The sequence below is a fragment of the Rhipicephalus microplus genome, chromosome 9, assembly GCF_043290135.1.
Source record: "Rhipicephalus microplus isolate Deutch F79 chromosome 9, USDA_Rmic, whole genome shotgun sequence".
NCBI classification, from domain to species: Eukaryota; Metazoa; Arthropoda; class Arachnida; order Ixodida; family Ixodidae; genus Rhipicephalus; species Rhipicephalus microplus.
Genome location: NC_134708.1, coordinates 105,081,234 through 105,093,979, shown reverse-complemented (window position 1 = coordinate 105,093,979; position 12,746 = coordinate 105,081,234). Strand labels below are relative to the sequence as shown.

Sequence of the window (12,746 nt, the reverse complement as noted above, 5' to 3'; positions counted from 1 at the left end):
AGGTGTTCGTGCAATCTGCATGTGCACCTGCAAGACGCTTTTGCTTGTAACTAATAATGTACCGGTCAGCACCTACATTGTACGCCTGACTTTGAAGAAAACTTGCATGCACAATGTTAGATTTTGTAATCTGCCAGAGTTGCTTTTTATAAAATAATACACTGCCAGCATGTTCAAAATATGTTTCGCTGCTGTGTGGCAGGGGTGCGGTTATCACGCTGTTGTGTAGTTGCTGATGCAAGCACTTATAGTTTTGATGCGTTAATATTTCTCATCTAACTCATCAGGTGTTTGGCTGTTTCAGCACAAACAAAGCAAAGAGAGAAGGAAGACGGGTAATGACAGGACCAGTGCCGACTTTTGTTTGCAGGAGAATACCCATGTTGGTGTATTTATTGTGACAGTCTTTCTGTGTTGCTTTTTTGCCCAATTTATGTAACAACACAGTTGTCAGCAGTATGAGAAAAAACACTGAAGTTAGCTTTTAAAGATCATGGTGACTAAATGCCTAGTAATTCACAGCACAAAGTAACAACAAAAGACATCAGTATGATCAATGTGGACGAGTACAGTCTTGCATCTAAAAAATATATTGTGCAAACTGTTGCCTAAGTAAGAAACCTCTCTATGTTTGCAAATAGTGGGACGTCACTTCGAGCACCGTGCCAGCCATTCCTTCCCTCTGTGCAAGGGCTGGTTGGCAAGGAAGTTGTTTGTGACGATCCTGATAGACCACTGAGATGTATGCGATTCTAAACCTGTTGCCTAATATATACGTAATCTTTTGCGCTGTTACATCGCTGCATCTAACACCTACAACTTATTTGCATATTTACATTGCTCCCTTAGGACCTAACACACAAACTTGTTGTTTGCATTGTCACTTCATGAATATCGAGCGGTAAAGGTACTGAGTATATGTGAAACAAGAATCTCTGCTTATTACATGAAGACATATGAGGCCTTCAATGAAACTAGTTATATCTTTATTGGGCTTGTGTACTCGTCGGGGCGATTCATACATGCAGCTTCAGCAAATGGTATCTTCCAGCCCGGTGACCATGCAATTTTTTTTCTGCACACAGCGCAAACACCGAGATTTACCCACTCGCAGATGGTCGCGTCAAGTTCATATTTACCTTGACTAAAATGTCGAATCAAGTTTTTCATCGACCGGTCCCTGCCATGAGTGCTAACGTCTTCACAAACAAGATACATTGTTATTGACACTGCACACACCATACACAATATTTTCAGTTGAACCGATATTCTCAATACCTTTCAATGCACACTACCTGCCGCAATCCACAGTGCACATTTTTTAAGACTATGCCGCTGTTCCTCGCACAGGCCACCACGTGTGTTCACTTCTTCAAGATAAACAGACAGCGTGGCAAATATTTTACCACACAGTTTACCACACAGCTAGATGTTTGCTGACACATTCTACAGCTAATGTCGGCATTGTAACGTGAAGTGTAAGCTTTGAAAAATTAAAACTTGCCCCAAACTCCGCACGACTGTACCGGGCTGAGCCACCAGCGGGAGTGTTTTTCCAGCCACACCTTTTACATGTGCCAGTGACATCATGCTTTGACGTACCTCGGTAGGGGCCTATCGCTGCATACTTTATGTGAATGAGGGTCCTCTTAGTGAAAGCAGGCATTGTTGATTTCGTAACTTGTTCATTCCCAACTGGACCTTCATTTGCACGAGTTGTCTGACTGATATTCAGGCGAACTTTTGTGCAATAAATTATACAGTTGGCAGTCTGTGCTTGCTCCATACTGTTGTTACTGGTGTTTCTTGTTGTTACTTTGCACTGCTCATTACTGCTCACCTACAGAAACTAGCCTATCTTGCCGCTGTTTTGGACAAAATGCAGCTGGAAAGTGCGATAGTGTTCATAACTCTAAATTCTCAAGCAAAAATTATCGTTTCATATTCAGTTAGTTGCATTCATATCAGTCCATCATAAGAAAATATTGACTAACATTAATCCGTGTTCCTTCACATAATGCTCACAACTTTTATATCAAATTGAATGGTGTTTATAAAAACATGGGTTTTAGCTAAACTTCATGCTCTTTTCTTGAACAGCTGACAAAACGCTATTGCATGCTTACTTGCCATGAATTGGACTGTGTTTGAAACACATTGCAATTCTTCACCGGACTGCAATGGTTGCAGGACTGTGGAGGCTGTAGGGCTGCTTAGAAATAGTGGAATCCCTGGACATGTGTTCAACCGTGCTGCATCAGCTCCTTGGTGTTTTCACGGCATCTTTACAGATGTGTTGGGTGAGTAAAGCAAGCAGGTTTCAACACAAGGAAAAGTATAATATGGCAGCACCTCTACTGCGTGCCTTACATCCCAAGTATATCAAATATTTATCTTGCACCTCGTGGCCTGTAATTTTTAAAGAGACACTTCTTTTTGCTTTATATTTGAGTCTTTATGCTTCGACAGCAATGTATTTGTGTTTGACAGCAAGTGTTCTTGAACAAATAACTGATCTCAATAATGACAAAACACCCTTCATACTTGGTCCTTAGCATAAGTTAGCAAATATCTGTAGCAGATACAATTATTCATTTTTTGCTGGGATGATAATGGGCAAGTAGCAAAGGCAAGTTCAGATTGGAGTGGTCGGTGACGTCTGTTTAGGCTCTGCCATATTGCTTTGCAACCAGAGTTACTTGTGGCCACATATACAAAGAAGCCACATGACGTTCATTCTAAATGAGATTACCATATCACATTTCGCTGCATCTCAATGTGTGCCAAACAAATGCAGATATCATTAGCTTGCCACTATAAAGGGATCCTAAACCAACACAAGGTTGAAATTTAGTCGTGGTGTTGCAGCTGTGTATGACTCTACAATGGATGCATAGCCGTGATAATTTGTCTATATGTTGACGCAATAGTGATGTTACACACATTGTACGATACAAAAGAGGTCCTCGCTTATTTCGCTTTTTTTCGCTATGCTTCTTTCTTGTCTCCTCTTGCCATGTGCTCCTCCTCACTGTACAAGGAGCAAGAGTAGTGGGCACACAAACACGTATTTAAAAAAATGTTGTAATGAGAGCACTGAAAAGCTGAACACTTCCAAAAGAATCAAGAAGGTAAAGGTGTTGTTCCTAGCTACTTTTTGGGCACCCATAGCTAGTTGTGCTGCTGCAGTTAAAGAATAAGTTAAATGTTAAAAATTAATTGGATGTGGTTTGGCACCCATAATTGCAGTTACATACAGAACTAGGTTTCAATGTGTAAGCAAAATCTGTTCACTCTAAATCAATCCTAATGATACCTGAAATTCAGGAAATATTCACAGAAAAGCTCAGGAAAAGGCCAAGTGGTTGCCCCTTGAACGTGAAGGAGATAGCCTTCTTCTAAAAGGTCAATAGACAGTCTAGTAGTCTCGATATTACATGCACTATAAAATATTCTGGTGTGGTGCTTTTCATGCATGTTATAATGAGAAGGGTTTTTAATAGAACTGTTGTCACTTTGCCCTGCGTTGCTGAAATTGTTCACATAGTTATAATACATGAATCACTTTATGCCTTTTGATTTTATGCAAACGGTTTGCTTACCCAGTCGGTTTAACTTGATTTGGATAAAAACATAAATGCTCTAAACTTTTTTTTATTATACAGCAGGTTTATTTTGAAAATACGCGACCATTGATGTGAACGCAGTTGGTGGCGTGCTTGATTAATCCTTCACTATCACCACTCTAACTACACCTGCTACAGTGCATAGTGTGAGAAAAGTAATGGTAATCAACATTACTGGCAGCATACACTTTTATGTCTCAAAATGTGTTAACAAGCCTGGTAAAAATGTGTGTGCGTTTTTTTTCGCTCCAACTAAATATTCTGGTATACTCAAAGTAGTTTCCGCTTTTTTAAGGTCCTCAAACTATTAGGTGTTCAAAAGAAGTATCAATGCCATATGCTTTCTTTGTCAGCCTACTCACCACTCTAATAATGAGAATTATCCGACAGCATTACCCAGTAAAATATAGGGATGTTATAAAAAGTAATGTCAATTCAATTGTCAAAAAACGTTGCCAAGTTACGTTTTTGTTCACTTTTCTTTTCACAATTTTGTTAAAGTTACTTTTGATAACATCCCCTATAGTTTCTTTGGCATCATTTTCTGCTAGTTCTTATTATAATGTGTTCAACAAAGACAACGAACCCTTAAATTTATAGTTCTTTCCTTTACTCATGAATCTGAAACAGTGAATCTCAGTAATCTTAGCGGTGTGTGACTTCTTTTTTTTTGATCAGTTGGGCATGTGTTCAAGTACATGCATTTAGGTGGGAGGGTGAAGCATTGCCACCTCCTGTGACTAGCAGATTTTCTGAGAACTGACAGATGCATAATGCTGCCAAAGAAGTATAGGGATATCGGAAGTAATCGTAACGTAATTGCAATCGTAATGTAATTGCCAGTAGGCAAAAAAAAAGGTGTCCCACACTCGCCTTGATGGTAACAGGCAGCGCTGACTGACTCTTCCATTTATAAAGGCACATATATACCGTACAAAATGGAAGAGGGATAGCCGCCATGGTAGCTCAGTTGATAGAGCATCGGACATGTTATTCGAAGTTCGCAGGCTCGGTCCCTGTACAGGGCAGGTTATCTTTTTTTCCTTCTACTTTTCTTTCTTCACAATTACAACACTTCTATTCTTCTTGAAGATTTTCTGGTGTAAAAAAGGTACCTTATAATCTGAACAGGCAAACAGAATGTGCCAGTGTACGAGTTTGCTCTTGTAGTGGATACAAGTAAGATATGTTTTGAAGAATAAATCATTCTGCCACTTGCCTAAAGAATGGCTGCAGGACATGGCACTGGATGCACTTTGTTACTTTTGAATCGAGCTATCTTGCATTTTATTTTTATAAAATACATGGGATACACATGACGGTATCACACTTTAAAGCCCCAAAGATTATGCAGCGAACAATGTTATAAATGCGAAATTGCATAAGGATAAGGCGAAAACTGCACCCTCAACGAGAATGTACAGGGAGCACAGGGTGCAGGCGTCATTCCTTCTGCCCGTGCTTTTCAAGTGCGAGCTGTTTTCACCTCGTTCTGACCAACTAACTAAATTGAGATGTGTTGTTATAGTGCAAGAGGATGCTCCACGGGAAACTAGGTTTGTCTCAAACTCTGTGTGTGTCTTTCAATCTATATGGTGCCCGGTTCAAGAGTTCATGCAGACCAGATTGTGTAAAACAGGACCGTGTAAAATGGACCGTGTAAATAAAATAAAATGGACCATGTAAATAAACAGGATTGTGTAAAATGTCGTTTTCGTGTGCAACTGTAGTTGTGGTTGTGCTGGATGACCTTTCTTTATATACACTACATAACAAACTTGCTCCTTTAGAGTCGAGTGAATCTTCGGATCGATTGTAAATGTTTGCATATGCGAGGCCTCAAGTTTTATAAGAAATTCCTCAGTGTGCCACGAGGAAATGTGTGTTCAGCGAAAATTTGCATATTATTATATACAACTCTTAAAGCCTCGTCTACAACTTTGTGCAGGTTGACCTTGAGCAGAAAACGAGGAGCGGCAGCAGCCCCCAGAAAAGAGCAAGCACCCTCCAAGCTCCCGAAGCTCTTTTCGACAGGAACAGCAAGGTCACTGTGTGGCATTGAAAACCATTGCAAGGAGTGCCTTATCGGTACACTGTGCTGCTCTTTCATCGCAGAAGACGAAGTTGACCACTCCAGAGGAACTTCACGCTGTGTATTGTGAGTGCTTCAGTGGTTTTGTTTTTGTCCAGCCAGCAGTTAAGAAATCATTTGTCAGATTCAGCCGGGATGGCTCGAGGGAGTCGGGCTGGCATGTTTGGACATTTGTCTAGCCAAGTAGTGCCAATTTTCGCACTGGTCCTGTTGGAGTTACTGCCACAATCACAGAAGCTACGTCACCTCTCTAAATGTTCAGATGTGTCGGGGAAGATTAGCTGCATTTGGTTTTTCTATAACTGATAGCTGCCAACATTCTTCATTATACAGGAGTTTTGTTCCTCACTTATGGGTGTAAAGCCCTCCACAGAAAAAATGCAACACGTCTACTTCCAGAAGGCTCCAAGGCCCTACTTGTAGGTTTTTTAAGCTTGTATCATAAGCACCTCGTTTGGGGTACATGAACTTTTTGTAAACATGTACAGCGAAAAATTTGGGTGGTCGGTCGTTTTGTCGTTATCATGTTCCTCACAGTATTCTTAAGCATGTTGTGCATTACGTTGTCAATCTGGTTCATGTGAATGGAAGACATTACGAAGTTTCAGCCTGGAAGCTAGCTATCAATAATTTTATAACAGAGTTGCTTAATCTGATACATGATACATCACTAAACTTTCGTGCGTATTTATCAATGTAAGCTCGTCTTAGTGTTATCCGAAATGAAGATGTGAGTCGACAGATGGAAACATCTAGTGGGGTAATCAGGGTGAACAGTGGAAGTGCCTCATACAGGCTGGCCGATGTTGCGATAGGAGGACCTATTTTTTAGAAGCCACCTTGTCATCCTTGGCGTGTTAGTTTAAATGGGGTCAGTAATGACATCATCTTTTGGTATAGGCGTGTGTGCCTGTTGGAAATGTTTGTCTGAAAAAAAAACCTATAACGCAGAAAAGTGCAGCCCTTGCTTCTTTTCAAGTTAGGTTGCGCTGATACAAAGTGTTTTCCTGTCGGAGGTTGGGGATAAGGGAAGCAAAAAAAAAGATAAATGATAGAAAGGAAGAAAAAAGAAGAAAGAAAAGGGGGATGCAAAGTAAAAGTAGTGCTACACTGCTCCTGCTTTGCATCCCTCCTTTTGTTCTTTTTTTCCCTTGTTTTCTTTTTTCACCTTTTTTGTTACATTTGCATTGTCCCATCTAGTGCATGAATGAATGACACATGGCTTTGCTATAGCAAAGATGCCTATGTGGTGTTGGATTGAACAGTGCATTGTACTTCATTCAGTTAATTACAGACTGATCAGTCTTGCAATAAGTGCTTCCTGTCTATCACCACATATGTTCAAATGAAAAGTTTGTGCTTGGCTCTAAGTATGCTGGTATATAGCTTGTGTCTTGGACTACTCAAAATGAATGTTATTTTGCTGCTGTTTATGCTAATGAATTTATCCAACATGAAAATATCTTGCCTTGTGAACTTTGTCGGACCTGCGTTTCTTTTTCTTTCCTATGCAGGCATTGTATGTGAGGGAGGCAGCAACAGAGAGGTGATAGCTTGAGCTTCGGAAGAATAAATGCTGGCAGTGAAGCAATTACACATCAAACATCCCAGCCATTTTGCCAACCGTCCTAAATGTGTTTTGAAAAAAAAATATTGTGCTCGTTTACTGTATTGAAAACAGCAAAATGCTAAAATATATCGCAGAGAACAAAATATTAGGCCACGTTGGTGCCTTCTCGACTTCCCAGGATGTCGTCTGGGTGTTGTTTGTAAAAAGTAAAAAGTGTTTCAAAAATACTGCCTCTTCTACACCAAATTCGGTCTAGGTATTAAGTAAAGGTGATTGTGTGTAGTGCATGAAGCTAAGTAATATTAGTGCAATTTTTTTGCCACATCAAAAGCACGGAAGCAGTTCTCTTTATATGGCAAGTTATATGATTACACTTTGTCTTAAAGTGGAAATGAATTTTTGAAGTTTTCTTATTATGGCTGTTTTCTGCATTTGATATACGACAGCTTCCGTTCCGAAGTTCCCCATGGCCCTCTATAGAAGACTTCAAAAATCATTTTTCTCATTTAAACAAAAATTGTAATGATAACACTTGCCATATAACAAGAACTGTCTATTTGCTTTCAACCTACACATAAAAGTAATTTTCAATTGGACAAACACACAGCTCAAGTTGCATCTCAATGTGGACAAAAACGATTATATAGTGATATTTGTAATCTGGACCTAACATTATTTTTTTTCGTGAAATATAACTTCTGTGCAGTGAGTATTTGTGGCTCAAATATTCATACAAAGTGCAGTATTGCCATACAAGAAATGCAAACGATAAACACTTTGGCTGAATTCTTCAAAGCCTATGTAGCGAAAAAATTGCACTAATGTTACTCGGCTTCAAATACTTTAAGAAGCACCTTTACTTAATATGTAGATCAAATTTGATATGGCAAGAAAAAGCGGTACTTTGAAATTTTTCTCACAAATAACACCCGCACGACATTCTGCGAAATTCTGAAGGTACCCACCACGTGACCACTACTTTTTTCTCTTCAAAACATTTCTGCAAATAACTATTTTCAGAAGAGTAAATTACCATCATTTTTTAAACTATACATCTGTGATGGTCGCAAGGCAGTATGGTTTGTATGTTTGGTGTAGAATAGCCCAGTGCAAAAAACAACAAATGTCTGAGCATCCTTTGACGCTCAGGCAATTTCGAAAGCATTTGTTTGTTAGCAGCGATTCAGTTAAGCCCTTGTCTTTATGCTTAGACCCAGAAACAAAACACAAGTAACCAAAGTAGTACTAAGAGTCATGCAGTCTCGCTGTTGCAAGGCTTGTGGAGCCTCATTTAGTGCAAGCTTCACCATTTTTTAAAAATTCAGATTCAACCAACAGGTTTTGGAGGCACAGTGAATTTTCAGCTAACTTGTTTCACACCAGTTACTTAGATAAAAAGCAGAAAGTAGAGGTAAAAATACCATTTTAAAGGCATTGTAGGTAATAACAATAAGGACTGCTTTCTTTTTTTGTGTGGTGCTTTGCCTGAGCGCTGTGCTTTCTGTGGTATAGTTCATTGTCTAGTGAACTTAGGCCTTAAAAACTAACATTAGCCATGTTGAGGTCGATTTCTTGGTTATAGTCATAGTAGCCATATTAAAAATATATGACTTCAAACTTGATTGTTCTTTTGAAGATTTTTTCTTGCATAATGATATTTCAGAGTCTTAGTCAATTTTGTTATAAGAAAACGTGATGTCTAATAGGGTCACTTTTTGTAGAGTCGTTCAGTTCTACCTTATTTTTTACATTCCTAATAGAGCAGTCATTTTCAATATCGGTATTTAAAATGGAATGAGCATGCTGTATGTAGTAAGGTGTAAGCACTTACAGATAGCACATGCACCCAACTTTTCTGTTGGCAGTTTATTTCTGTTATTCTTGATTTATATGTGGGGTTTCACGTCCGAAAACCACGATATGATTATGAGAGACGCCGTAGTGGAGGGCACTGGAAACTTTGACCACTTGGGGTTCTTTAACGTACACCCAAATCTGAGCACACGTGCCTACAGCATTTCTGCCTCCATCGGAAATGGAGCCGGGATTTGATACCGCGAACTGCGGGTCAGCAGCCGAATTTCTGTTACTCTTGCTCCCCTATATGTGTGCAGTTCGGTTATAGTTATCTGGCTTGCACAGATTTTTAATGGCACCTGCCTGGTCCTGCTTGCTTTCATGGTGATTTTAACCTTGATAAGTTGCATAGGTTTAACTCCCAAAATTGTTCAAGATGCCAATTTTGTGCACAAACTGTATAGGATAAAGGCAGCAGATGTACATGCACACACTAATAAATGTACATTGAGAGCTTTCACTTGCAGTTTCTAAAGTTTTACTGTGCAGAGAGCATTTAAATCTTAATTTCATAAGGACATATTAATCGATTATCTCTACCATTGAAAATCGTGACAACCTAGTTATTTTCACTGTGATAAGCATGCTGTTTTCTTTGATGTGGCAGAACTAATTTATACACTCATTCCTTCTATTATTCACATATGCATAACATGAAGGATTGTGTGCCTTACATTTTCAGTTTCATTCTGTGTGTTATATTTCTTGTACATGTGAACTAATGTGCTAACATGTGTCTCTGACATTATTTGTGCCAATTATTTTCGATTCCAGGTGCCTATAAAGGACACCTAAGTTCTATGGCAGTGACTTTCCAAATTTACAGTGGTGCCGGAGCCTCAAGCAGCATTTCGCCGATCTCCACAAGGCGTTCATGAGACAAACACAGCGCCACACTTTCACAGTGCTATGATTATTATTTATGTTTAAGCATTTCGTTCTAAAATTGCTCTTACATATTGTTTTGTGCCACCATCCTGTGGCTTAGATGGAGCTCGTGAAATTACGGTGCAGTTACCTCACTTGTGTACCATCAACGCTGCAATGTCACTATTCACAGCTGGAGCATACAGACAAATAAAAAAATATATTGATTGTAGCAGGGCTGGTGTGTATAATAATGCTTCTCTATTGATAATAATAACTTTATAAGTTCTTTAGGTCTTGCATAGAACACTGCATTAATGTGTTGCAATGTAACTACCATTTATGATCGCTAGCATGTTAATTTAGTAGTTTTGTAATGTATTTTATTTGAAAGGTAATTTTGCTTCCGCATCACGACAATTAGAAAGATGCCGACGATTCAATCTCTCATTAAGTAGCTTCTCAACACATTTAATTCTTTCAAGTCTTTGTTTACTCATTAAGGCTGTTTCAGATAGCAAACATATTTCACCTTCAAGCAACATATTAAAAATGAAATATTCATATATATTTCTACGCAATACTTGCTTTTGCAAACATCGTGAATGGCCAATTGCTTTTACTCGAGATCTAGGATGTCCATTTGATCTTTGTAAGATGCAGCAGATAGCTGCATGGTTTCTGCATTATGCTGATTTCCGTAAGCTGCTTATCGGGTAATTTAGCATAATATGGCACTTGCCGTAAGCTGCGGATGTCCGCATCTTTCTGCACGATATGGCGTTTTCTGTAAGCTGCGGATGTCCGCATCTTTTCGCATGATATGGCGCTTTCCGTAAGCTGCGGATGTTCGCATCTTTCCGCATGATGCGGCTTTCCGTAGTCCAATAATTGCGTATGTACGGATCCGTATATGCGGAACGTTTCAGCTGCAGCTGCGCCTTGACAGCTCCATCGCATAGTTTTCGGTTTCCCTGGTGACTGCGGCGATCCTAAGTCTCAGTTTGCGGTTGTGTTTCTGCCGCTTTCGTCTTCTTAACAGGCCCCGACGGGCGTGCCAGAGGTGTAGGAGATGCTTGTCCACCTCGGGCGTGTTTGTAGATAGGAATATTTTTCGGGTTAATTGTTTCCAGTCTGCCTTGATTTCCGAGACTTAGCTCTCAGTGTCCGCAATTTTTTAACCTCGAATTTTGCCCTAGTTTTTCTAAAAGCTTCCCAGTCTGTGAAACGAGCCAGGCTGTGTCGTTTCTAAACAGGGAAGGTTTTTATCTGGATGCGGAAAATGCAGTGGTCACTGCCAAGCGTTTCCCTGCCGTTTTCCCATTGGGCCTCCCTGACCTCTTTAACGAACGCCAAGTCCGGGCACGTATCTTGGTTGATTCTATTCCCCACTCGCGTTGGTTGAGTGTGTCTGCAATGAGGCTTAGCCTTCTGCGGTCAGCTTCTCTGGCCAAATCTGTCTTTTTGAGTTTCCTTAACATATCCCCAGCTCTTGTGCCACGCATGAAAGTCTCCAAGGATGACAAAACCCTTTTTGCCTGCTGCTTGTTCTGCCTTTCGCAGAAGGGAGCTGAAGTTATTTCCCGCTGCCTTGGTGGGCTGTAGATAGTGAGGAGAAATATCCTTTCGTCGGTTCTTTTTGTGTTATGATTTCAATGAGAACGGGGTCAATATCTGTTGCATCGATGTCATGTCTAATTGCGGTGACTGCTTTGGCAACCACAGTAGCGACCTTACTTTGGCCAAGACCCTCATAAACTGAAAAGTTTTCTGGGGGGGGGGGATGATGTCTGGTGGAGTCGTGCATTTATTGATGTGTTGATTCAGAAGACCTTGCTCTCAACGGATTGCACGATAGCTCCACTGCCACATTTTGAGGGTTTCTTACTTGACTGAGCATTTACGGCTGCTCGCCATACTCAGATGATGGCCGAGCGCAGGGTGCGCCTCTAGATTTCATGGCCGTGAGTTGCACCAGACGTTCTCTATCCTTGCGCGCTTCATCTTGCATGTTAGAGATGAGGTTGCTAAGATTTTCTAGGGCATTTTTATGGCAGCCATGGTAGTTGTGAATTCCTGGCGCCCTATGGTGGCTGTCAGAGTTAAGTATGTTTGTGGGTTAGCATTGGTCTGCCCTGTTCTCAGGGCCTTTAGTTCATCTATGAGATTGTTTAGTTTCTGCAGGAGTTCGGCGTTTTCTGCCCTGAGTATCTGAATAGTCTGCCATAATTACTTTACTTCGTCGTTAGGTGGCGCACTGCCATTCTTACTGACCAATACTGTCTGAGTATTCGTGTTCTTTGTAGCAGTGGGAGAGGCAGAGCAATAGGCACTTTCCTGCTCACCTTACCGTCGTCTTCCTTCCTGGAGACGGGTTTCTTCTGTTGCTTTTTCTTGTTTTCTGGAGCCTGGCGGGTCCTGGACGCCGATCTCGACCATGACTGTGGTTTTGATGCTGATCGGAACCTGGATTGTGAGGTGCCATCCCAGCTGATCCAGCGTTTCCGGGACCGGCCACGTCCATCGGCGCCTTGTGCTCCGGTGGCCATCTGCTCTTTTGTTCTTGGTCATGAGCTTCTCGGTCTCCTGAGGCGTTTCTTGCACTCCTTTGCCCGCGTAGAATGCGCTTCCTTGCATAGCGCGCACCGGCGCTCAAAGGTGTGTCCATCCTCTAAGACTGGCTCGGTGCAATTTGAGAAAACAGCAGCGTCTAGTGTCGGGTATACATCTGCCC

At 40.8% G+C, this 12,746-nt stretch overlaps 1 long non-coding RNA gene across 1 annotated transcript; it reads left to right on the top strand.

The window, feature by feature from the left end:
- Positions 1-2,188: 2,188 nt before the first annotated feature.
- LOC142771436 (uncharacterized) lies at positions 2,189-10,085 on the top strand. Its single transcript, XR_012885918.1, has 3 exons — positions 2,189-2,300; positions 5,575-5,784; positions 9,920-10,085. It is a non-coding gene; the product is annotated as an uncharacterized LOC142771436 (long non-coding RNA).
- Positions 10,086-12,746: the final 2,661 nt, after the last annotated feature.